We start from the raw sequence: 26,535 nt of genomic DNA, 5'->3' as shown, positions 1-26,535 counted from the left end.
ATTATTGTTGACATTACCCTTGAGGTAAAAGGTTGGGAGGCGAAACTATAAGCTCCTATCTTTCTCTATGTCCAATTAGAACTCCGTAACCACAAGTATTGCATGAGTGTTAGCAATTATGAAAGACTAAATGATAGTTGAGTATGTGGGCTTGCTAGAAAGCTCTGACATAGACTCTTTCTGATGTTATGGTAAATTGCAATTGCTTCAATGATTGAGATTATAGTTTGTTAGTTCTCAATAAAGTTTCTGATTCATACTTTGCATTGTGAATAGATTATTACTTGAGCATAAGAAATCATATGAAAATATCTATATATGTTGCTGTTATGAGAATAATCATGATGCCCTCATGTCCGTATTTTATTTTATCGACACATCTACCTCTAAACTTGTGGACATATTTATCGTTATCGGCTTTCGCTTGAGGACAACGAGGTCTAAACTTGGGGGAGTTGATACGTCCATTTTGCATCATGCTTTTATGTCGATATTTATTGCATTATGGGCTGTTATTACACATTATGTCATAATACTTATGCCTATTCTCTCTTATTTTACAAGGTTTACATAAGGAAGGAGAATGCCGGCAGCTGGAATTCTGGGCTGGAAAAGGAGCAAATATTAGAGACATATTCTGCACAACTCCAAAAGTCCTGAAATTCCACAAAAGTTATTTTTGGAAATAATAAAAAATACTGGAAGAAGAATCCACGTCAGGGGGGCCTCCACCTGTCCACGAGGGTGGGGGGCGCGCCCTACCCCCCTGGGCGCGCCCCTGCCTCGTGGGCCCCCTGTTAGCCCTCCGGTGCCCATCTTCTGCTATATGAAGTCTTTCGTCCGAAGAAAAATCATAAGCAAGCTTTCGGGACGAGACTCCGCCGCCACGAGGTGGAACCTTGGCGGAACCAATCTAGGGCTCCGACAGAGCTGTTCTGCCGGGGACACTTCCCTCCGGGAGGGGGAAATCATCGCCATCGTCATCACCAACGCTCCTCTTATCGGGAGAGGGCAATCTCCATCAACATCTTCACCAGCACCATCTCCTCTCAAACCCTAGTTCATCTCTTGTATCCAATTCTTGTCTCCAAGTCTGGGGTTGGTACCTGTAGGTTGCTAGTAGTGTTGATTACTCCTTGTAGTTGATGCTAGTTGGTTTATTTGGTGGAAGATCATATGTTCAGATCCTATATGCATATTAATACTCCTCTGATTATGAACGTGAATATGCTTTATGAGTAGTTACGTTTGTTCCTGAGGACATGGGAGAAGTCTTGCTATTAGTAGTCATGTGAATTTGGTATTCGTTCGATATTTTGATGAGATGTATGTTGTCTATCCTCTAGTGGTGTTATGTGAACGTCGACTACATGACACTTCACCATTATTTGGGCCTAGAAGAAGGCATTGGGAAGTAATAAGTAGATGATGGGTTGCTAGAGTGACAGAAGCTTAAACCCTAGTTTATGCGTTGCTTCGTAAGGGGATGATTTGGATCCATATGTTTCATGCTATGGTTATGTTTACCTTAATACTTTTGTTGTAGTTGCGGATGCTTGCAATAGAGGTTAATCATAAGTGGGATGCAGGTTCAAGTAAGAACAGCACCCAAGCACCGGTCCACCCACATATCAAATTATCAAAGTACCGAACGCGAATCATATGAACGTGATGAAAACTAGCTTGACGATAATTCCCATGTGTCCTCGGGAGCGCTTTTCTCTATATAAGAGTTTGTCCAGGCTTGTCCTTTGCTACAAAAAGGATTGGGCCACCTTGCTGCACTTTATTTACTTTTTTTACTTGTTGCTCGTTACCAATCATCTTATCACAAAACTATCTGTTACCTATAATTTCAGTGCTTGCAGAGAATATCTTGTGGAAAACCGCTTATCATTTCCTTCTGCTCCTCGTTGGGTTCGACACTCTTACTTATCGAAAGGACTACGATAGATCCCCTATACTTGTGGGTCTTCAGATTGTATCGGAATGTTCAATGGGGGTTGCTTGCCTGGCACTTCTGAAGATAGTATAGTTCTTCATCGGTATCATCGATCTCATCGTCGGAACCACGTCTGCTGAGAGGGGACAAATACCGGCAGCAGAGAAGGAACACAATCAATGCGATGCAACAATATGATGCATGATCATGACATGGCAATATGCTGTGGTTTGAGCTAATGCAACTAGCAACAATTTAAATGAAGTTGGTTTGAATCCAAGATTCAAATTCAAACTCCATATGTGGATATGTAAATGCCATTTATTTTATTTGTCCTAAACAGAAGCCATAAGTTGTTCTAACATGCGTGGAAATGGTACAGATGGATAGATTGGATTTTTCTGATAATTTTTCATATATGATTTATTTCATTTGGAGTTACGGTTAATTTACTATGATTTTTAGAAGTTTAGTACATTTTCTAAAATTCATAAATCATTTCCTGATTTACCTAAATTCCAGAAAATATTTACTGCATCAGCATTGTGTCACTGTGACATCAGCGGTCAACTAACCGTCCAGGTCAAACCTGACGTGTGGGGTCCACACGTCAGTGACTCAGTTAGTGAACTAGCTAATTAGGGTTAATTAGCAACTAATCTAAACTTTGACCAGGGATTGGGCCCACATGTCAGTGACTCAAGGGGGTCAAATCCCTGGTCAGTGGGGTCAAACCACCGGTGTTTAAACGCCGGCGACGACCAGACGTGGCGGGGCAGCGCGGGCGCTCCGGCAACCAAATGGACGGCGGAGGCCATCTGCGTGAAGCTGGGGACGAACCGCATCCAGTGGTGGTGGTGGTTGGACTCGGGGACGTTGGAAACGACGCCGACGACTTTTGCGGCTGCCGGAGCTCGGGCGAGCTCGGTGTTGTCGCTATGACGGGCGCGACGGCGTGGGGTTAGCTCCTACATGCTCTCGTGGTGCGGTGAGTGCGGCAGACATGACGGCTAGGCCGTTGTGTGGCCGGAGTCACGTCGGCAGCGTGCACATGCGACAACGCATGCGGGTGAGCTTGGTACAGTCGCTACGGCGCGCGGCAATGGGAGCAGAGTGGGGAAGGATGGGCAACAGCTCACAGCGGTCACAACGAGCGGGTCAGCTAGGTCGGGGATGAACCGGAGCAGTCGGGGCGGCGAAGGGGATCTCCGGCGATGGCGGATCGGGACGAGCTCGGTGCAGCGTCTCCGGGGCGAGCGAGCGCTCGGGGCTCGGTCTTCTCGATGGAGTGGTCAATGGCGGAGCTCTTGGACATGGCGGGGCGACGAGGAGGCGACGGTGGCTGCGAGTTTCACGACGGCACAGGCGCAGCTGCGTTAGCCATGGCGGGGGAGAGTGAAGGAGAGAAGCAGGGGAGGAATGAGACATCGAGGGGGTCGGGGCGGCGCCAAGGAGGCCCTTCGAGGCATCAAGGTGGCCTGGAGGGACGCAGGTAGGCAGGGTGGTGGCATGGCGAGCCCGGGCGTGTGCGCCGTGTCCCTCCTCTGCCTACTGGCAGAGGTGGTTGATGACTGGCACCGGCCAGGTGGGCCGGCCCAGTCCAGGTAAGTGGCCTCTCGCCTTCTCTCTCTCTCTCTCTCTCTCTCTCTCTCTCTCTCTCTCTTTTCTATTTCTTTCTATTTTTTATTTTCTGCAACTGTTGGGGCTTTATTAAAAATACCAGGGCACTTTAAAAAAATCATGAAATTGTTTGTGGGCATTGTTTGGAATATTTCCAACAGCCCTCACTTCCTTTCATGATTATTTGGACATTTAAAATAATTTATTGAATTTAAATGCCCAAATGCAAATAACTTATGATTTAAATTAGTGACCAAAGGTGACCTAGAAAAATGTGAACCATTTTTGGCAGAGGTCCTAGACCAAGACAAAAATGATGAACATTTTTGAAGGGCATTTCAGGTTCATTGAAAAATATTTTATTTGAACCTATTTGAATTCTTTCTGGTGCTAGGGTTTGAACATCCCCAATTCAAATTCATTTCAGTTTTAAACATGATGACATGATGATCAAGCAAAGACAACAGGGGCTGAGCTATGGCTGTGACAACAGTAGCCCGTGGAGGCAGTCGACGGTGGAGACGAACAATATCCCGTGGAGTCCCGTTTGCGGTACGCCACACCCCTCCCAATGAACAGGACCCCTGTTTCGACCGTAGCGCTCCAACACAAGTCCGTTTCCTCTGTTTTGTGGTACGCCACAATCCCATCAACAGGACCCCGTTTCGACCGTAGGAGGTCCAAGAGAAGTCCGTTTCCTCCGTTTTGTGGTACACCAGACCCCTCCCGATGAACATGATCCCATTTCGACCGTAGCCGATCGAACACAAGGCCGTTTGCTCTGTTCTGCGGTACGCTAGGCCTCATTTCCATCGGCAGTTCCGTCCAAGCCGGTTGGCTCCCGATGAACACGACGACGCAGTTTCTCCGTTCTGATCCAGCCATGTACACGAGCCCTGGCCGTACGTATGCGTGAGTAGGCACTCGAGACTCCGCCCGTATGTACGTGTGTGGCCATATTTTTTGGCGTGTGGCTGTATGTACGTGTACATGGTTTAGACGGGACAGCCTGAACTGCTACGCGGGGGGCTCTACTATGACATGTGCCGCTAGTTACTCGGCCACAGTTCATCGTTGCAGAGCGATCGATCGACCAGTATGTACGTACACATTCGTGACAAGACAGAGAATGGTACGTACGCTTCGACCGGGTGGGTCCCAGCTGTCAGGGAGGATAAGGACGCACTTCCTTGCGGGTGAAGATATAGCTGCTGGGTCCCAGCTGTCAGGGGGAATCTTTTTTTTGCCCGTAATAAGGATGCACTTCCTTGCGTGCGAAGATGTAGCTGGTGGGTCCCAGTAGTCAGGGGGAGAAAACATTATTTTTCAGGGTAAAAATGATGCAGTTGCATGCGTCCATGGGCGTGGTGCGTCCCCACTGTCAGCCTCTCATGTACAATCATCTTTCGATGACTCTCGTTTGTTGACCATGTTGACCACACCGTGCCGAGCACACCAAGGCCGGTGGACGACGGCGAGGCCCCAGACTGGAACGACCCGGAGATGGGGAAGACGCGGCAGTGGATTCGCAGATGGAGAGGAGTGGGAAACTTGACTGGTTCGGGTGCGCGGCAGCACTGCCGCCCACTGGTGACAGGAGCAAGAACAGAGGTTGAAGAAGGAGCATGGCTGTTGGATTAACATCCAACGGTCGAGCTGCTAGAATCATTTGTTGATTAAGTTGACAAAGCCCTGCGTACACGTCCGCTTAGTAGGCCCACAAGTCAGCCACCAAATCTGACGGGTCCCAGCTGTCAACGGGAGGAATAGTTTTTTTCGCATAACAAGGAGGCACTTCTTTCCGTGCGAAGATACAGCCGGTGGGTCCCAGCTGTCAGGGGAGGAAACATTTTTTTAGCTTAATAAGGAGGAACTTTCCTTGCGTGCGACCATGGACCTCGTGGGTCCCAGCCGTCAGGCTCTCCACATACAGTCCTCTTCTGATGACTCTCGTTTCTTGACCATGCCGCGCCGAGCGCAGCGAGGCGATGGACGACGACGAGGCCCCGGATGGGAACGACCCGGAGATGGGAAGACGCGGCAGTGGAGTCGTAGATTGAGAGGAGTAGAAGGGCTATAACTGGTTCTGGTGCGGCGTGGGGCTATAGTCCGTGGAGAATAACAGGAGGTGTGGAGAGGTGGAGGGATAGCCTGGCCGGCGGTAGGGTAGTGCTTTGCAGCGATGTGTGCTAAGCAGAGCCACTAGCCGCCGGAGGCCGGACCAGGCGGTCCCGGCGATGCTGGAGGAAGAAGACGAGAGATTGAAGGTGCATGCCTGCTGTTGGATATAAATCCAATGGCTCTGGATGTCATAATCATTTGTTGACCAAGTTGACAACGCCTTGCGTAGGCTTCGACCTATTGGCTCACATGTCAGCTTGCAAAAATGTGGCATATATTTAACCCATGTTTTCTAGAATTTACAGTCCATTTGCTGGGCTGGGTGAACAAATAATTTCACATCAATGCGGCCCATTTAATATTTACTAAGAAATCCCAGCCCATTTGCACTTTCTTCAAATACACGAATTAGCTGGGCTCGTTCTATATATAATGTTAGGTTAGAAGGAGCAATTAATATCAAAAAATAAACTGGAGCAAGAAATTTTTTATATATATAAAATTAACAAATTAGCGAGTTATTGCTCAAAACAAAAATGAGCACGTTATTATTACATTGGTCCTTAAAATTTTCGCAAGCTTTTGTACGCAATCACCAGGATTTTCCTTGCCTGTGAGTCTAAAACAACCAGGATTTTCCTTGCCAACTTCTGTTAAACATTTACTTTTATAAGTTAATAACACGTGAGATGTTTTTATAATGTATATATAAGTCTCTATAAAATATACGATAATAGTAATAATATAAATATTAATATAATGTGGTTAGAAGGGAAAACATAAATTGGACGCAGCATTATTATTCTTATATATAGATAAATAGAACGGAGATCTGCGTTTTAATTAAGAAAAATACATTGGGCTGCCGATCTTTAAGAAAAAGTAAAACCTACGCTGGGAGGCCCATAGGCCGGTATGGACCTCAAAAAATAAGTTGAAACCACTGTCTCCGTATGTCATGGGCTACGCATGTTAAAAAACAAAACCTAGGCCTAGCTGATACTTGTTCGCCCTCTGGAAAAATAGGATACCAGCTAGATCCCCGATACCCCTTTCCCGCAACAACAACAAAAAAGAAATATCCCCGATACCCGTGGAAAAAAAGCTCCCCGATGACAGTCATCGTTGGAAATTTATTTCGTTTATTGACTAAGGTTGACAAACCCGTGGGCCGCAACGCTAGTATACAATTAGGAGGAAGCTTTTTTTTCAATGGGGCACTTGCTTGCGTACGGCTTGGACCTGGTGGGTCCCCACTGTCAGTCTCTCGGTGTACAGTCCTCTCCGAATTCCTCTCGTTTGTTGAGCATGTTGACAACGGCATACGGCGGCGCCACAGCGAGCGCACACGGACGGGAAAGAACCAGAGCTGGGGAAGACGCCTTCATTCTTTAGAACATACCACACTAGCCCAGTGGCTGCAGCCCTCTCACCCAAAAGCTGTAATGCCCAGGTTCGATTCCAACTGGTGCAGTTGAAAATATCTAACACTTGCCAAAATTTCGTCCCTAGTTTACCCAGTTTTTCGCACACTCAACATTGTCTTGCCATTCCCAGTTTCAAAAAAAACATTGTCTTGCCATTTTGAAAATAACATATCTTTTTGACTTTGCATCATATGAAGATGTGCTATACATGAATGTTGATCAGCATGATGTTAACTTGTTGTTAGTTCTATTTTTTACCATCAATAAAATTTCCAACATTCTATTATCCATGTTTGAAAAGTGCTTGTTGATTTAAATGCTCTGCCCCTGAAACATGAAGTTTCTTATCTGAAAATCACTTGGACAAGCAGCCATCACCGGTGTTGGATTCGATGCCGCGCTTCTTCAATCCCCCGGCAGGCGCGAGGGGGAAATAAACTTCCGTCTCGTGTTGCCGGTTGGGGAATGGAGCGAACTGGATTAATGAGGGGGCTGGCGGCGTGACTGAAGAAGCACATCAGTCGCGATTTTTTTTCTTCAGTGGATGGCTCTCAATGTCGTTTTTTACTTGCCTCTACACCATACAACTTGTATTTTTATCCTCCCAGTCCGTGGTGGACCAGCAGCCCATTTGCTGGGCGGGCCAACCTACACAAACCAGCACTCAATTTTTCATCAAGCCCCAAAAACAACGCAGTACTATGTTTGTTTTGAGGCCGAAAACATTACGGCAGGGGTTGAGCGGGGGAGGGGGGAAGACAGAGCAAAAAGATTAAAAAGAGCTGATGCACCGTTGCTACCCTAACAAAGCAGGTGCAATTCTTCTTGGGAAGAAGGTGTGCTGTTGACACCCACACGTCACAAATCCCACAGTAGACATACTAACAAGTTCACACACAAGTACAACAGAAAAGGTAAACATTCGTATCAAACTCAGGATCACAGGACACGTTCATATTCATAGCCAACATTCACAATCAACAACTCAAAAGATTCATATATACACAAGTTCATCAATGTCTATGCATCCAAATGATTGATAGATCACACGACAATATTCATAGATAATTCACAAAAAGATTCAGATATACACATGTTCAATATGTTTATGCATCCAAATGATTGAGATCGTAGCCAATATCATCCATGGACGAACTTTAATTACCTAGGGTACAGACTGGTAAATGGTGTTCAGTCGGAGGTACTTCTTGCTAAAATTAATGCTTGTACGAGTAAACTTTCGAGTACATAAGAGGCAGCATAGACAATCTGAACTTTGCTTGTAGGTTTATCCTCAAATAGTGGCCTCGTGTCGAGGGAGGTTTGAGCAACTTGGCCACTACTTTCATCCAACTAGTTTACTGGCTCATCTTGGTCCTGTAGCTCGCCAAAATTCTACATTGCAGACAAGAAAGGAGGCGGTTGAGAAAATGAACCACCCAATTTTTTGTGTGCAGTTCAACTGAAATGGAGCATCCCTGGCGTGCAGACTGATTAAGTGCCAGATGAATATACATGTAAACCAACCTGTCTGGAATCTTTAGACTCCATGCCATACAGTTTGCTACCATATGTGCCGATAACCAAAAGGCACAAGTTGGGACCAAAGACTGGACTGCGTTTTTCTGGGCTATGCGCGAAACAATATTTTTGGCGTTCACTCTCCTAATACTTGGAGTTTGACAACTGGTTGACGCCGGTTGATACTCGAATGAATATAAGCACTTCTTCTTGTCAACATTGATGTTTGTCTGAGTGAACTTTGGAGTACATAGCAGTAGCGTAAGTATCTGTCCATCTGATCTTTTTGTGCAGTTCTACTGAAATCACCCAATGTAATGATTTGCCTGCGAGTTCAGGCTCCAAGTTACTCCTTTATGAAATCGGCAAACAGTAGTAGAATACCAAATTACCAATACATACGACAAGCACAATAATCAGGATAAAGACCAGTACCAACCTGTGTGAGGTAGCATATCAATTACCATTTCCTTTGACTGGAAGCCGAGATAAGAGAAGCGACTGACAGCAAAGGAAGGAAGCAAGCCAAGATAAGCAACTGACAGGAAAGGAAGGAAGCAGTCGAGGCAATGAAGCACCCAAAGTTTTTGTGCAGTTCCACCAAAATCGAGCATCCCTGTTGGCACATATATTGAGAGAGTGAGATTATTGTAATAGTGGGATCAGTCCATGAAACATACACTAACAAATAGAAGAACCCTCATTATCTTAATGGGTAAAGTTAGCAACATAGTAGTCTTGCTTAAAGAGAGGTATTAGTTTATTTAATCAGTGCCAATTAGCTCAACACTCAAAGCATTGCCATGTATCATAGGTTGCAAAACTTAAACGTGCAAAGATGAAGGGGTTTCTCATGACAGTAGCACGATACAAATAGAGACGACAGTAAACTAATATCGATGAAGGCCTTAGGCCGGTACCAACCTGAGCAAAAAAGCTTATTCATGTAGTCCTAGAAGAGATGATAAAGCACTCACTGGAATCACTCAATATTATATATTTTTGTGCACTTCAAATGTATGGTTGAAATCACTCTTGTTTACCAGTGCTGAGATTATATCAAAAGATTATCAAGAATTTCCAGCAGAGTTAAAGCACTGGCTGGGATACAGTTCATTGTATTGTCTTGTGTAGTTCCACTAAAATGTATGATTGGCACAACATGATCCCTGTTTGCACAAGTAGGAACAAGGTGAAACCTTCATTAGCTTAGTGAGAAAGGATAGAAAGACATTAGCATATTACTCTAATAGTAGCATCAAATTCATGATGGACAATACGCAAAACATTGCCTCATTGAACCAATGGCAATAATGCAAAACAATAGCACTATTATGTCATGACACTACCAAGATTCCCTCCCTGCTCCACCACATGATTCACCTCCACAGACACACATACACACGTACATGATTCAACATAGGGTGCTACTAAAGATTTGTTTAACTCCGACAGGAAAATTAGGCAGCAATAAATTAGTGGTAGTTAAGTACTCCTAATTAATTAAGTGACCTTGCAGGAGAGACAACAGAAGTGGAAGGGCTCCCTGGAGGATCGTCTCACATGTAAGGTAGACGTTGCCGGAGCCCTTGAATGGCCTCGACTGAGGCCTCGGTCTTCAGCAAGATAACCTTGGCACTGTTGATCGTGTAGAGCTGGGTCACAGATGCATCCAGAATCCAGTTAATTAGTATGATGTGTCGTCAACCCAAGTACTACTCTGCTGCATGTCTCTATCTATCTCTACTCTACTCTTATCTACTCTACTCTTATAAAAAACAGAGTTGGTCATGATGGTGTGCCTGCCATCCTGCAATATAGGCCGTCCAATTTATATCTGACGGATAGGAAGGAAACTATGGCAATTTTGCAAAAAAGTACCCACAACCCTCTCCACATTTGCAAATAAGGCTTCCCTCGTTCATCCTTTTCTCTCACAAGATAAACTACCCATAACAAATGCATCTTGATGTTACGTCCAACGCACGGGCATCTTGCTAGTCTTCCAAGTAAATTAAGACTAGTAGCAACACAACAATACAATACCACTAGCAAGATGTCAGGATAACATAGGACGGTACCATCGTGTGATCTCCATTTCCTCTTTATTCTTCTTCTTCCTCCTCTTCATGCTCTGTTTCTCTTTCTCCTCACCAGTTGGTGAAACCAAGTACATGATTGGCCTTCTATTTCAGAATTGGTTTTGTCAGTGAGGGAGTACAAGTGTACTAGTAACAATAGCATTATTTTCTCATGGCAGTCGCAAAATAGAGATGAACACATGCATTAAATGTCATTCTTACCTAAAGGAAGGTTATGATGCCAATATGGATGATGAGGATTGGAACAAAGATCTCCCTTTGTGCAGTTCCACCGAAATGAACCAACTGTTCCATTCTGACATTCTAGTTAAACAGCACAAAAGTCACTTCTTTTAAGAAGTGTTTTGTGCAGTGCACCAAAAGGTCACAACAGCAACCAGGTGAAATGGATATCCCTGTTTGGACAAAAGGCTACGGAGGAAACAGTCAGAGTCTCAAACAATTACAGGCAAAAACATTTGGCTAAACTTGTCATGGCTTATAACAGTGGCATGGCTTCATTTTACCAGGGGCATTAGATTAAGAACAACTAAATATTTGGTATAAGGGCATGGGACAGTGGGTGCACTAGCAGTCCAGCACCATGTACCTAAACCGGGGCATAAAGTGGTGATTCAAAGTTTGTTGCCCCGAGAAACAAACATCCTAGAAACATATCTGGGTTGGTCCCATTTTTGTTCACTCTAGCCACCTACTCCTATGTGTGGATAGCAAATCTAGTCCTGGTCATACCACTGTGTACATCGTTTCCCCTATATTTCCCTTTTCGACCAAGAGACCAGTTGGATGACCAGTCTGTACTACTTTCTCCCCCTTTCCTTCCTGTTTGTACCAAGTCCGATGTACATACTAAATCCCCCCCTTTATTTCTTGTTTGAACCAAGTACAAGATTCAACTCCATGAAGTAGCTTTACCTCTAACAATATAAGAAAAAAAAGGTGACGTTGGACCATCCGATCGAGAGGGGCTGAGAGGTAGAAAATGATGCACATGCAGCGACATAGCGAGCTGGGGAAGTAGAGCTAGGGCGGTTTCAAAGGAAGATATACCTGAAGGTCGTCGGGATGTGGATAGGTGGGCGGCGGGAGGCCGGATCCACCCACACTAGGGCAACGACGAAGGGATCGGAGGACCTCCGCGCCGGCGCTCGGCTAGAGATAACGGTGCGGCCGGCAGTGGGTCTCCTCCCTCGTCGTCGACGACGGCCTAAATGCTGCCCCTCCTCCCCTTCAGCGGCGGAGGGGGATACGTCCGGATCTGTAACCATCGGTCAGGATAGAAAGACAGTGTTACCACCGCTATCTTGTTTAGATCTGGAGAGGATGAGAGTGTGTGAATAGAGCAACCCTAGCAAGCAAGCGCGGAGGCTCTGGCCTATATATATACGTAGTGGGGTAGTTTTCCTTTTTCACTCCATCAAAACAATTGTTTAAAATTGTGTATGTGCCAGGTCGCCCTTTTTTTGAGTTGTTGATTGTTTTTTGAGATAGCTACCCGCTTATTCCAAGTGGTGTTACGGTGTGCCAGGTCGCACTTTGTATCGTTCAAGTCTAGTACAAGACCCTCCATTAAATGAACAATCACCGCCTCGTAAATCTGTGAACAAGCCCACGGCTAAAATTATCGGAAACATGGGCTGACCCAACATGCATTATTATTTATATTTTCTATGTGGGAGTATCCTCAAAACAAAATGTGAGAGTACAATATTTATTGGGCCCCTTTGTAATTGGTGTTAAATTTTAACCAAAGATTTAACTGACAAAATGTTAGTGCATGTTAACAAAAATTATATCGTTTGATTCGTATTTGAACATAGTTTTCAATGAAGTAATTTTTTGTGACATGCATGAACATTTGGTTAGTTAAATTTATAGTCAAAATTTGGCAAGGTGCATTAAATCAACACATGCAAGTATCAAAAGGAGAGTCACGACATGCATGCATGCGTTGTAATTAATGCATCGGTAAATGCAAATTATTGAAACTATCGAGTGCAGTGCTTTGATGTGCCGTGTCAACTCGTACAACAATGAGAAGTTTGATTACAACACCCTCTCCCTCGTGGACTGAGCTCCGGTGCCTTAAATGCACCTGCCTTTGGCTGTATGACTGGTGGGCCACCCACCTGTTGGGCCCACCTGTCATACACACAATGGCAGGAGCAGTAAGTCAATGAAGCTGCGTCCCTCCGTTGCCCATGAGCATGGTGGCTGGCAGGACTAGGAGAAGTTTTCGCTACACGCTCTCCCTCCCGCATGCGGTGGACATGCAGCAGTTCATTCAGTGTCAGATGGCCAGACGCATACTGTAGTACTCCACTGCAGTTGTACTCCATCATTGTCCGACTTCCGAAAGAGGTGAAGAGCCAATCGCAGCCCGGATGCTCGTGTGGCAGTTTCATGTGTAGAGTAGTCTAGGATAGCGTGTACTGTGCCTGTAAGCTTAAAATCGTTGGGGTTGGCTCCATGCTATGAGGCTGTCTCGAAGCTTTTTTTATTAAAATAAACTTCTGGCCCTACCTGTCATCCTGGTGAGTGTAGTTTGCACGCTCATCTGGTCAAGATAGGAATATATATTTTAATTTGTGGTGGGGTAAATGTTAGAGGTTGCAGCAAATATATTGTACACTGCGGGTCTTTTAGCCAAGTTTAGAGGCAAGCATGTGGGGCCAGTGCTATGATGTGTCGCGTCAACTCGTACAACGAGGAGAAGCTTGATTTTACTACTACACGCATTCTCCCTCGCCCATGCGCGCGGTGGCTTGCAAACGAGGACATGCTTTTGCTTATACTCCCTCCGTTCCTAAATATAAGGTGTATTAGTTTTTCAAAAAGTCAACTGTTGTCTATGTTTGACCAACTTTACAGTAAAATATATAAAGATTTATAATAATTAATATATAAAATGTAAAAATATAGTTCATGACGAATCTAGTGATAATGATTTGGTATTCTAGATATTGATATTTTTGTCTATAAACTTGGTCAAACTTAGAGAAGTTTGACTTTTTGGAAAAATAATACACCTTATATTGAGGAACGGAGGGAGTACTACAATAAGCTATCTCTCCCGCACGTGGTGGACAGACATGCAACAGTGGATTCGATATTGTAGAAGTAGTAGTAACATCATTGTTCGTCTTCTCGAAGAGGCGAAGAGCCAAGCACAACCCGAACGTGGCAGTTGCGAACGCTTGTGTGGCAGTCTTTGTGTAGGGGTGGGGCGTGGTGCGGAGCCTTGGAGCACGCATATAGCCAGGCTCTTGCATGAGACAAAGTTGCTATGTGAGCCCACTATTGTAGTACTTGCTAGTATAGCCCTGTAAACCGGAAAGGAGTATTTGCCTTTCTAGAGATTTCAACAAGTGACTAGACTACACCCTTAGGCTGGTCATAGTGGGGAGTATCATATATTAGTATCATGCATATGATACTAGTGTATGATACTACATCCATAGTGCATATTATCATATATTAGTATCATAAGTAGTCTTATTTATTGCCATGCATGACACATAGTAGCATCACATTTATTATGTTACGGTATCTACCTATGTTACTGTAATCATCTCTCTCTTCTTTAATTGCCTGCCACATAAGCATGTTTGTGAGTCCTAAGTGCATGATACTACTTATGTTACCCCCACTATGGCCAGCCTAAATGAGTACATATGGAGCAAAATGAGTGAATCTACACCGTAAATAAATACGTAGTTCTCTCATTTTCCTCTCCGCCTTGGTCGCGGTGCACAATATTGAGTATATGACTAGCCGCTCTATCTACATGCGGGACATGAAAGCATCCGGGCCCGTGTGCCATCCACCAAATCACAGCGAGATGCTACAGTCAAGACTCACCGGTCACCCCGGTGTGGCTGTCATGACCCGTCATATCACAAAACCCACACCTTTACTAGAAGTGGTAAAGTGGCCTCAAAGTTGGACTGGACGAAGCAACCATCATTTCACTGGAATGCTCGTTGAAGCCCTTTCTTACAGAAAACCTCACTCCAGGCTACTCACTTCTGCCATTTTTCTTCTGTACCGATGAAGGAAAGGTGGGCGAATCAGTGATGCTACTATATTTTCATTCCAAGAATCTTCTTTTTGCGAAGCACCGACTAATTCTCACAGCCTATTCTTTTCCCGTTTTCATTGCGATTATGGTTTCCTTTCGATTGATTTTTGTTTGTCAGTTCATTGATGGATCCTGGAGCACTAGGCAAAGAGTTGCCGGCGGACAACCCACTGGAGATAGCAATCTCCAGGAAGCGAGCACCAACCAACGAGTTGACCATGTTGGCGGGCCAACCCATGGAGACGAAGAACTCCAAGAAACAAGCACTGGCCAAAGAGTTGACGATGTTGCCGGATGAACTCCTCAAGGAAAGCTGGAAGAACAGCAAGGGCCCCACCATGCCTACCCCAGAAACTCTAATGGCCACCTATGTGAGGCTCAAGGCCGAGTTTGAGGAGATAGTCCCCGTTGAGAAGTTGTATTCCCCTAGCAAGGTGATGGCCCCCATCGAGGACGAGGAGATGGCCCCCGGAGGGATGGGATCCCCCGGTGAGCTGCACAAGGTAAAAAATAATGGCTTACCATAGTTGTGGTTTTTGATGTTGTCACAGCCCTAGCTTAGCCTTTGCTTGTCCTTGCATGATCATCATGTCATCATGTTAAACCCTAGCACCAAATGAAATTCAAATAGGTTCAAATAAAATATTTTTCAATGACCCAGAATGCCCTTTGGAAATGTTCATGATTTCTGATAAAGGTGAAAACCTCTGCCAAAAACGATGAATATATTTATAGGTCATTCCTGGATTTTTGAATTAAATCATAAACTATTTGACTTTGGGCATTTAAACACTATAAATAATTTAAATGCTTAAATAATGTTGGAACTATTTGTGGGCCACTGAAATAATTCAGAAAGTGCTCATGAATATTTTCAGGATTTATAAAATTGATTTGGTTTTTAAAACTGGATAAAAAACAAACTGCAAATTAGAAAACAAAAACAAAAATAGAAAAGGGTTAGAACTCACCTGGCTTACCTGTCCAGCCCAGCCGGCTTGGCACTGTGCCGGCCCAGCCCACCTGGCGCTACCAGTCGTCTCCCACCTCCTGCCAGTGGGCAGGAGGGCGCGTGCTCGCCGCGCGCTGGCACACGCGCGACCACCTCCTGCTTGCCGACGAGCCCCTGGACGCGTGGACGACTTTCCCGTGTCGTCCCGATCCCGCTGACCCCCTCGCTCACTCTCCCTCTTCTCTTGCTCCCTCACTCTTGCACACCCGAGCACGGCCGTCGCCGCCGCTCACCGCCACCGCGCTCTCTGGCCGTCCCTCGACCAACCGCCAAGCCCATCGGCTCCGCCCCATCGCCTGCTACCTCTTCGTCGAGCTATGCGTCGCCGGATGCCCTACCGCCTCGCCATCGACCCGTCTTCTCCACGCTCGGCAGACGAGATCACCACCGCCGCAGCGGCTGCACCAAGCCTCCCCCGAGCTCGCCGACTGCTCCATTAGATCCGCTGTGAGCTTCTGCGTCGAACCCCCCTCTTCCCCGCATCGTTTGCTCACCGTAGACGTCGCCCCATTGATGACCGTAGCACGCCGCCGCCCGAGCTCGCCGTCGACGTAGCTCCGGTGACCATTGGTCACCCCGGCGAGCCCAACATATTTGTGGCATCCCGTAAAGCATTCCTAGCGCAAGCACCCGCACGTTTGCACGCCGCAGCAGCTAACCCGTGGCCACCCGAACTCCGGCGACCGCAACCGAGCTCGCCGCCGTTGACTCCGGCCACCCCAGGCCCAAAGACCACCACCATCCGACGCGCCATCGCGCCAGCTCTCCGTAGGGCCAAAGGGCGCACTGAACGGTGCACCGTAGGCGAAACCCGAGCCCCTCCAATGTGCCTCCGCCGCGTTTTTGGTCGCCGCCGGCGTAACTCCGGTGACGCTGACGTGGCGCTGTCATTAGCCACTAATGACCCAGCTAACTGACCCTCTCTCTCTCACTGACTATGGGCCCCACGCCTAAATTAACCCGAGATTTATTCCCTGTTTAGTTTAGGTTAATATAGCCGGCCCCACATGTCATTTTGACCATGCCACATCAACGTTGACCCGGATCCACTGGTCGGCCTCTGTCCCTGCCCTATTACACTGACATGTGGGACCCACTGGTCAGGTTTGACCTGGACCGTCCCAGTTGACCTGCTGACATCAGCCTTGCGCAATGCTGACGTAGTAAAGCATTTTCTGGATTTAAGTTTATTCAGGAAATTCCAGAAAATGCTATAAACTTCAAAAAATCATAGAAATTAATCTGTAACTCCAAATGAAAACATTTATATATGAAAAATGATCAGAAAAATCCAATCTATCCATCTGTACTAGTTTCATGCATGTTTAAACAACTTAACCTTGCTTTTTAGATCAAAACATGATAATGCACTTTATAAGTTCTTAGTTTGCAGGCCCAAGGATAAAGGTGGTCTTGGCATAATTAACTTGCACCTTCAGAACCAAGGCTTACTCATTAAGCATATTCATAAGTTTTTCAATAAGGAAGACATCCCTTGGGTCTCTCTTATCTGGAACTCCTACTATGATGGTGTTGTACCCCAGGCCACGGTGTTGTGTGGCTCTTTCTGGTGGAGGGACGTTTTCAAGCTTGCTGATTCTTACAGAGCAATCTCTACAGCCACTGTGAATCAAGGAGATTCTATTTTTTTCTGGTCTGACAGTTGGATACTACACAATTCAAATAGACCACTTCGGGACCGGCTGCCTCACTTATTCTTCTTTGTCAAGGATGACAAGATCTCTGCCATGGATTTCCTGGATTATGAGGATGTGACATCAATGTTTCATTTGCCAATCTCGAGCGCAGCAGCTTCAGAACTTGATCACCTCCTTCTTTGGGTCACTATGTTGCAAAGAGATGCTACTGCTCCTGATGTGTGGTCTTAGCCTTCAAAGACTGGTTACTCTGCTAAGAGCTTTTACACCATAATGCAAACAAACCTTCTGACAATTACGCCTTGTGTTTGGCTTTGGAGAAGTTCATGCACGATGAAAATCAAGGTTTTTGGTTGGTTGCTCTTTTTTCATCGCCTAAACACTCGAGACCTCCTTCTCAGGAGACATTGGAGGACTGAGCAAGAGGATAATCTTTGTGTACTTTGTCCTGCCCGTCTGCATGAGGATAGGTTCCATCTCTTCTTCAACTGCAATTTCAGTCAACGGGTCTGATCTTATCTCCAGATTGATTGGTTGGGCGGACAGGATGTGACCTCCTGCCTTTTGCACGCCGAGAAGAATTTTCAGCAACCATTCTTCTTTGAGGTTATGCTCACTGCGGCCTGGTGCATTTGGACTACTAGGAATGGGAAGATCTTCAGATCAGAGAGGGCCTTGTTTGGTGTGTGGAGGGGTAAATTTGTACACGATATCAACTTGTTGTACCATAGAGTGAGGGAGAGTGTTAAACCTGCTTTCTTAGCTTGGGTTAATAATCTTCCTTAGATTGTTGTATTTTGTAGCATAGGTAAGTAGGTAAGTTTCTTTTCTGCCTTTCTAGTTTGTATATAGGTGGACCTCTATTCTTTTAATATTAAATAAAAGACTGTGGAGCTTTTGCTTCACAGTACATAGGCAAAAAAAAGTTCTTAGTTTGAATTTGAATTTGAACCTTTGGTTCAAATCAACTCAAACCCTTCTGTTCTTAGCTGCATTAGCTCAAATCATAGCATATTGACATGTCATGATCATGCATCATATTGTGCATTGCATTGATTGTGTTCTTTCTGTGTTTGCCGATGGTTGTTCCCCCTCGGTAGACGTATGTTTCGATGATGAGTTCGATGACACCGATGAAGAGCTATATCATCTTCAGAAGTGCGAGGCAAGCAAAACCCCCTTGTTCATTCTGATACAATCCCACTCTTTCGCTCCTGCTCTCTTTTACTACATTAGGACAACATTGATTCAACTGTTACATGCTGCGGTAGCTGAACCCCTTTTCCTTTGCATGACCTGTCATTGCCACAGTAAATAGATGAAACCCACTAGCATGAGTAGGAGTTGTTTGAGCCCTGATGTGCCTACTCATTCATGCTTGTTTGTCATGCCTGCTACTGCTTAGAGTTGAGTCAGGTCTGATCCATCGGGGATGAACTGGAATGGTGATGAACATGTCCTACTGGGTGTGAGCTAAGTGTGTGAACACGATTTGGTAAAGTTATCAATGAGAGGCCATGTAGGAGTACATGGTGGGTTGTTTCATTGGAACCATCCTTAAGCACTGAGATCTGTATGTGTGATTTAAGATTCAGCTACTACCATGCATTGGGCCCGAAACCAATGAACCCTCTCGGCTTCTTATCCACCCTTGTCCTCTGTCCAGGAGTTGCAAGTAGTTTCTGGTGTTTGTAGTATGCTGGAGGCCGTGCGCAGCGCTGACCCGAGGGGTGGGCTGTGATGCGGTAGGCACGTGGCCGGGCATGCCGGGTGCTTGTTTGGTGTCTCGGACCCTGTACACATCGTTCGGGGCCATATGTGGAAACCTCTGCCGGACTCCCTGCGGATGGAACCTGAATAGGCGATAAACCTGGACTAGAGGCTTGAGTGTTTAGGTAGGTTGTGGCCGACACCCTCGCTGGGCTTCCGCTTGAAGGTTACCGAGTACATGTCTTGTAAACGGCGATAAGTGGTGAGAGCGTGTGTGAAGAAGTACACCCCTGTAGGGTTAACATCATCTATTCGAATAGCCGCGTCCGCGGTAAAGGACTACTTGGTTGCCTATACAATTCATAGACAAGTGAAAGTGGATACTCTAAAACTCGCAAGATAAGCGTGAGTGCTATGGATGGCCTTCTCGTAGGGATACGGGAGCGGATGCAAGTGGTGTATTCATATGGTGAATATGTGGACTCGTGTGCGCCACCTCAAAAGAGTTACTTGCAGTCATAGTTTAGGATAGCCACTGAGTCAAAGCTGGCTTGCTGCAGTCAAACTCCACCACCCCCTTTGTTGATACTGATGCATATGTAGCTAGTTCTGATGTAAGTCTTGCTGGGTACATATGTACTCACGTTTGCCTATTTTATGTTTTGCAGAGAGACATCAGTCTAGCTAGTAGTTTCGTGTGGACTTCGACGTTTAGCTTGATACCTAAGCTACGATCTTGTGCCCTCGGCAGGATCTGGTAGATAGTCAGGCTTCTCAGCCTTTTTCATTTGTAGATGTCTGTACTCAGACATGTTAAGCTTCCGCATGTGCTTTGACTTGTATGCTCTGAATGTTGGGTCATGAGACCCATGTTTGTAATATCTTGGCTCCTCGGAGCCTAATGAATAAATACTTGAGTCGTAGAGTTATGCTGTTTTTTTTGAATATCTATTGTGGGGCAAAGCCCCACAGCCCTTTATTATATAAAGAACCACTGTACAAGTAAAACAGACTATATACAAAAGAAGGAAAACAAAAAGGGGAAAGAGTCTACCTATTATCTAACTAACTGTACAAGCTTTACAACAAAGAAGCAATCCAAGCTAAAAGCTTTGGCTTGTTACAGTCCTTCACCCTGTGAGCAAGCAAAGAAATATCATGGATGAAATTACACTTCCAAGCACTGAAAGTGGCTCTCTCAGCTCTGAAAATTCTGCCATTTCGCCGAATCCAAATATTCCATGCTGCTGTTAGTATAACTTCAACGAAGAACGGGTGTGTGAAGTTAGACCTGGCGTGCAGGAGACACTGTAGGATATCTGAACCTCCAGACCAATCAATACCCAAATAGTTCCAGATTCTACAGCTGAAGGTGCAGTTAAAAAAATAGATGTATCCTATTCTCATACGCCAACTCACTGCAGATGAGGCAAAGATTGTCATCCTGATTCGAGCGCCAGTGTTTCCTGACCAGCATATCCTTTGTGTTAAGTCTGTCAAAGAACAAAAGCCAGCCAAACACCTTGATCTTCATGGTGCATTTACTCTACCAAAGCCATTTACAGGGTTGTATTGTAGGCAAGTGGGAGTGCATGATCCTGTAAAAACTTTCCGCAGTATACCCTCCTGATTGACCAGGCCATATCCAAACATCAGGTATGGTGGGGTCTCTATCTAACTGCATGATCCAATTCTCCAATATGTGCAACTCAGCAGCAGCTTCCTGAGAAAGAGGTAGATAAAACATGGAAAAGAGATACTCGGATTGGAGAAATTCCCTCACAGAGATCCTGTCATTATTGACAAAAGAAAACAACCTTGGCAATCTCCAACAGAGGGGTCTAGCAGAGCCCCCAATGTGCCAGGAATTAGTCCAAAAAAGAGCAGAATCACCCATGTTGATGTGAACTGAAGCAATAGCAGTGTAAGCCTCATGTAGCTTCAGAATATCTCTCCACCAGAAAGATCCAGCAGTAGCTGTTGCCTGTGGAACCCCCTGATCATAGTAGCTATTCCATATCAGGGTCACCCATGGAACATCAACCTTGTTAAAGAATTTGTGTAGATGCTTGAGAAGCAGTCCTTTGTTCTGGATGTTCAGATTAATAATGCCCAAACCACCCTTATCTCTTGGCCTGCAAACGAGCTCCCAAGCAGCCAGGGACTGTTTTGGAGCATCACGATTACCCCTCCAAAGGCATTGCCGAAAGATCCTGTCCAGTTGCTTAATGATCCCGGCTGGGATATTGAGGCTACACAGAAAATATATTGGCAGAGAGGTCAGGACAGAGGTGAGAAGTTGTAACCGAGAGCCTTGATTCAGCATAGAAGAGCTTGCAGTTAATCTCCTTTCCAGACTGTCAACTAAGGGCATGAGGTCAATGATCCTTGGTCTCGTAGTTCCCAAAGGCAATCCAAGATAAGTAAATGGAAGCTGGTCAATTTTACAACCGAGAATAGCAGCAAGTCTGTCAGCCTCCTCGGTAGTCATATTGAGTGGGATCATTGAGGATTTAGCAAAGTTAACCTTTAAACCAGTGGATTGTTGAAATGTAAGCAGCATATTTTTGAGGGCAATAAGCTCATCATCCTTAGCCGCAAGAAAGAGGATCGTGTCATCTGCATATTGAATGATGGGAAAATCCCTGTCATGTGTCTGAAGAGGCAAAGAGAGTGTGCCAGACGCTAGCATTTGATTGACCACGGATTGCAACAGGTCGGCTGCAATGATGAACAACAGAGGAGAGAGTGGATCACCCTGCCTGACACCACACTTACACAAGAATTGCTTTCCAGGAATGCCATTTAACAGCACAGACGAAGAACCTGTAGACAACAACTATTTAACCCAAAGAACCCATTTGGCATCAAATCCTTTATGCTGCAACATCTGAAGAATAACCTCATGCTCAACTGTGTCAAAGGCCTTAGCAAAGTCCAGCTTAAGGATTACAATTGGACGCTTGGATTGCTTAAATTGATGAATATACTCAAAGCTCCAGGCCAGACAATCCTGAATCGATCGACCCTTGAGGAACCCATACTGATTTTTGTGGATGCACTTAAGGATCACCCGCTGCAATCTGTTGGCCAGTAATTTTGTGAGGAATTTAAGACATGTGTTGGTTAAGGAAATTGTCCGGAAATCATCCGGCCCTTCTGGTGACATGATTTTGGGAATGAGCGTAATGAGGGAGGAGTTGATATTTTCCAACGAAAGCTTCCCCTCATAAAAAGCCCGAATCATCCTCAAGAAATCCCCCTCAATTATAGGCCAACAGCGCTTGACGAACATCCCATTAAAGCCATCTGGGCCAGGTGCCCGATCCGCCGGCAAATCCTTCAAAACTTTGTGAATTTCCTCATCATAAAAAGGCAAGGATAACTCCTCCAGCCCCGGGATGGGTTGGATTAAATGATTCAAATCAAAGCCCATAGAGATCCCTTGGGCCCGGCCCATCCTAGATTTGAAAGAAGCCCAAAGGATTCCCGCCATCTAGGCATGATCAGTCACTAGATGGAGCATGGAGCTGCTTTTGAGACTGGAGATGGAGTTTCTCCTCATGCGCTCAGAGGCCATGGCATGAAATTTTTTTGAATTCTCCTCACCAACCTTGATGTACCTAATAGTGCACCGCTGCTTCCAATATATATAGTGAAGTTTTAACAGATGTTCATAGTGAAACTTCACGAGTTTCCGGAAGTTGAATTCCGGCCGTGTTAAAGGTTGCACTTCCTCCAGCTGATCAAAGTGCAGAATTACCTTTGAGCAATCAACAGTAAGCTTTTTGATGTACGATAATTTTTTGCTCCAAATTTTCAAATCATACCGCAGTCGTTTAAATTTCCTTGTGATAACCGCAGAAGCATAAAGATCAGAGAAAACAGGTGCATTCCAGGACTTGGAGACACAATCCATGAACCCCGGCATATCCAACCAGAAATTTTCAAACCGAAAAATCTTAGCCACAGGAATGATAGTGTCAATGGACACCACACAAGGCACGTGATCGGAGGAAGTTCTGGCTAGTGGTGTAACCACAGTGTTTGGGTAGTGTGAAATCCAATCAGCAGTAGTGAAGAACCAGTCGAGTTGCTCAAGCAGGGGGTTCTGCTGCATATTAGACCAGGTAAAGCTCCGGCCCTTCAAGGGCAGTTCCAAAAGACCCAGGTGACCAATTATTTCGTTGAATAGAAAGATATCATTGGTATCACCACCCGGAAGGTTTCGGTTCTCCAAAGATCTGATGAAATTGAAGTCCCCCAACAAGAGCCAATTTTCATCCGGGGGGATTTGTAGGTGATAAAGCCAACTAACAAAATCATCCCTAGGCTGGCCCTCACATGGCCCATAGACAGAGGTTAGGGTCCATTTTTCAGAATTCTGCAACGGCTGGAAAGAGACAATAACACCAAACCTCTGAATATCCACAAGCTGACCATGAAAGATCGAGGAGTTCCAAACAACGAGGATCCCGCCAGAGGCTCCAACAGAAGGGGAGAACGCAAATTGATCAAACCGCCTAGGGCAGAATGATCGAATCGTACGGATATCAAAGCTCTCACATTTAGTTTCTTGCAGACAAATAACAGAACATCTGCTCTCCTCAATCTTGGCACGTAGATCACGCTGTCGAGCCTCAGAATTGAGCCCTCGCACATTCCAACAGAGCACATTCCATTTGTGAAAATAGCAATTATCCATAAAAAAACAACGCAGGGGTATAGTTGCAGATCCAGCTGCTTAACAGCATGGACATAAACGGAACATAAGTGGCAATAACAGTAACCAAGTGTTGCAGACAGTCATTGGACACAAAAAATGGGCACAAAAGCAGAAGCGCCCAACTCGCCAGGAATCTTCGTGGGCCGTCAAGCATCATGTGAACCATCACCTTCTTCAGCAGGATTGGGAGAAGCCATAAGCTTCTCCACTGATAACTCAGCTGGATCGATGCCCAAAGCCACTCCAATGGCTTGCAGCGTCGGAATAGGCGTCGGAGGTGGGAGAGGGAGCATGCTGGGCTCATCCTCAAGTCGAAGCTTCTTGGCCTTCGGGCGACGCTAGGGGGCAGACCTCAGAGGAATGGCAGAGACGGGCTTCATGCCTGTCCTCTTGGCAGCACTGCGCGTCATGCGTCTAGTGGAGAAGTCAAAAACTGGTTCCACAAGCGTGATAGAGCGCCTTGAGCGTGCAGACTGACGTGATCGCTTGCCCAGCGGAGAAGGTGTAACCGAAGAAAACTGAAAGTCCTCTTGAGAGACCTGGTAAGTGGAGCACGAGTGATCTTCAGGTGCCAACTCCTCAATGACCACCGAGGAACTGGGTCCAGGAACGGAGACATCAGGCGGAGCAGAAAAAAGCTGATACTTCGCTTGCAGATCGGCAGACCCAAATTTGATTTGTAGCAACAGCGCAGAAGAACTAGGGAGGCAAGCTGGTATATCCTTGATGAAGAATTCAGGTAATAATGTCTTGAAAGATCTCTCCCAGATCATGGCCGGCGGCAGAACAGGACCATAAAAAACCCGGACCAGTCCAAGATGAATCGGCTCCAGCTGCACAATTGGTGGGGCTTGTATAGGCTGCTGGACCTCGGCCATATCCTCATCGTCAGAAGAATCCGCAGATGGGTTCAGAATCATAGAATCCTGGTCTTGGACAGGTTGGACCTCTAGATGCTGCTGCTGATGGTCAGGCTGAATCTGCTCCTCCCATGGCCCCCATCCTGCTGTGATGCCATGTTGTATTTACACATATCGAGCATATTGTGTGTATGATTAAAATCCTTGGTATGTGTGGGATCCGACAACCTAGTTGTTTATCCTTGGTAGCCTCTCTTATGGGGAAATGTAGTCTTGTGCTTCCCTGAGCCATAGTAGTCCGCTACAGCCCGGTTCACCGGAGTCCTGCTAGCCCAGCACTACTGCTCCGGAACACTTGATTGGCCGGCATGTGATTCACTTCGTTCCTGTGTCTGTCCCTTCGGGGAAATGTCACGCGGTGACATCCAGAGTCCTGCCTAGCCAGCTACAGCCCGGTTCACCGGAGTGCTGTTAGCCCAGTGCTACAGCCCGGATTCGCACGCTGCTGACCGACATGCTCGATGTTGATTCGTGTATGCCTGTCCCCGTAAGTTAGTGCCACTTTGGGTTCACGACTAGTCATGTCGGCCTGGGTTCTCTGTCATATGGATGCTAGCGACACTATCATATACGTGAGCCAAAAGGCGCAAACGGTCCCAGGCCATGGTAAGGCGACACCCGTGGGAATACCGTGCGTGAGGCCGCAAAGTGATATGAGCTGTTACCGGCTAGATCGATGTGACTTGGAATCGGGGTCCTGACAGCTTTGGTATCAGAGCCTGGCTGCCTGTAGGATTACCAAGCCAAACTGGTCGAAGTTGTGTCTAGAAATGCTTTAGTTATGTAAGGGAATTGATTGGGGAAGGGAACGTAAGGCTCTTTTTACTCCTTATACCTTATGCCCTTCTGATCTGAGTCAGCCTCTTCTCTTATACGGGGATTAAGAACTAGGCCTTCTCATCTATCTATCAGGATGACGTGTTACTAATCCATAGACTTATAGGATTGATGGATTCAAGTCTCAGTTCAGTTTCTACTATTTCCGTATGTTCATAGCTGGCCTCAGAACCTTGATATTGTGATGCTGAGTGGTCATGCCACTATTTTTCACGATGTCTCAAATCTTTTTGAGCATTTATAGCCGTTATGCTGCCCGAGTCATCCCAGGTTCCTAGATAGTCTGATGCACTTGCAATCATTCCTCCATGTTCCTGATGACCACTTGGGCCAGATTAATCACACTAATCGGTGAGTTGAGGTACTCTGTTGCCTCGACATATATGTTGGAGCTATTATTATGACCCTAGGTGTCAGGATCACCTAGTAATCTACCCTGTTTTGTGTTCCCCATGTGATGATTCTGGCCATCATTCTCGAAAGCATCCCGTGATGTTATTAGTTAGTAGGTATTCTATTCCTGGGTTCTTGAACCCGAGATTCACCCTACTTCATGTTGTTAGTATTTGCTAGTTCCCTTAAGATATTGGTAACCTTTGCGATAGTCCTCGAGGTCCGTGGTATATCCTTCTTCCAATACCATGAACCAATATGGCAAAAGCCTTTGAACCAAAAGATCACAATAAGAGTGCTCTTAATGGGTTCTCCATTCAAGAATTGTGAATCTGCCAGTCCTACCTTTCTGCATGGGTTATCCGGAAGAAACCTGTTGAACTTCGTTCGACATGCTAAACCATGCATCCACAACTCAGAAAATCATATGTTCTTTTGGGTTGTCCCTCTTTAGTTATTTCCTGG

The sequence above is a fragment of the Triticum aestivum genome, chromosome 4D (assembly GCF_018294505.1).
Source record: "Triticum aestivum cultivar Chinese Spring chromosome 4D, IWGSC CS RefSeq v2.1, whole genome shotgun sequence".
Lineage (NCBI taxonomy): Eukaryota > Viridiplantae > Streptophyta > Magnoliopsida > Poales > Poaceae > Triticum > Triticum aestivum.
This window is presented reverse-complemented; position numbering follows the sequence as displayed.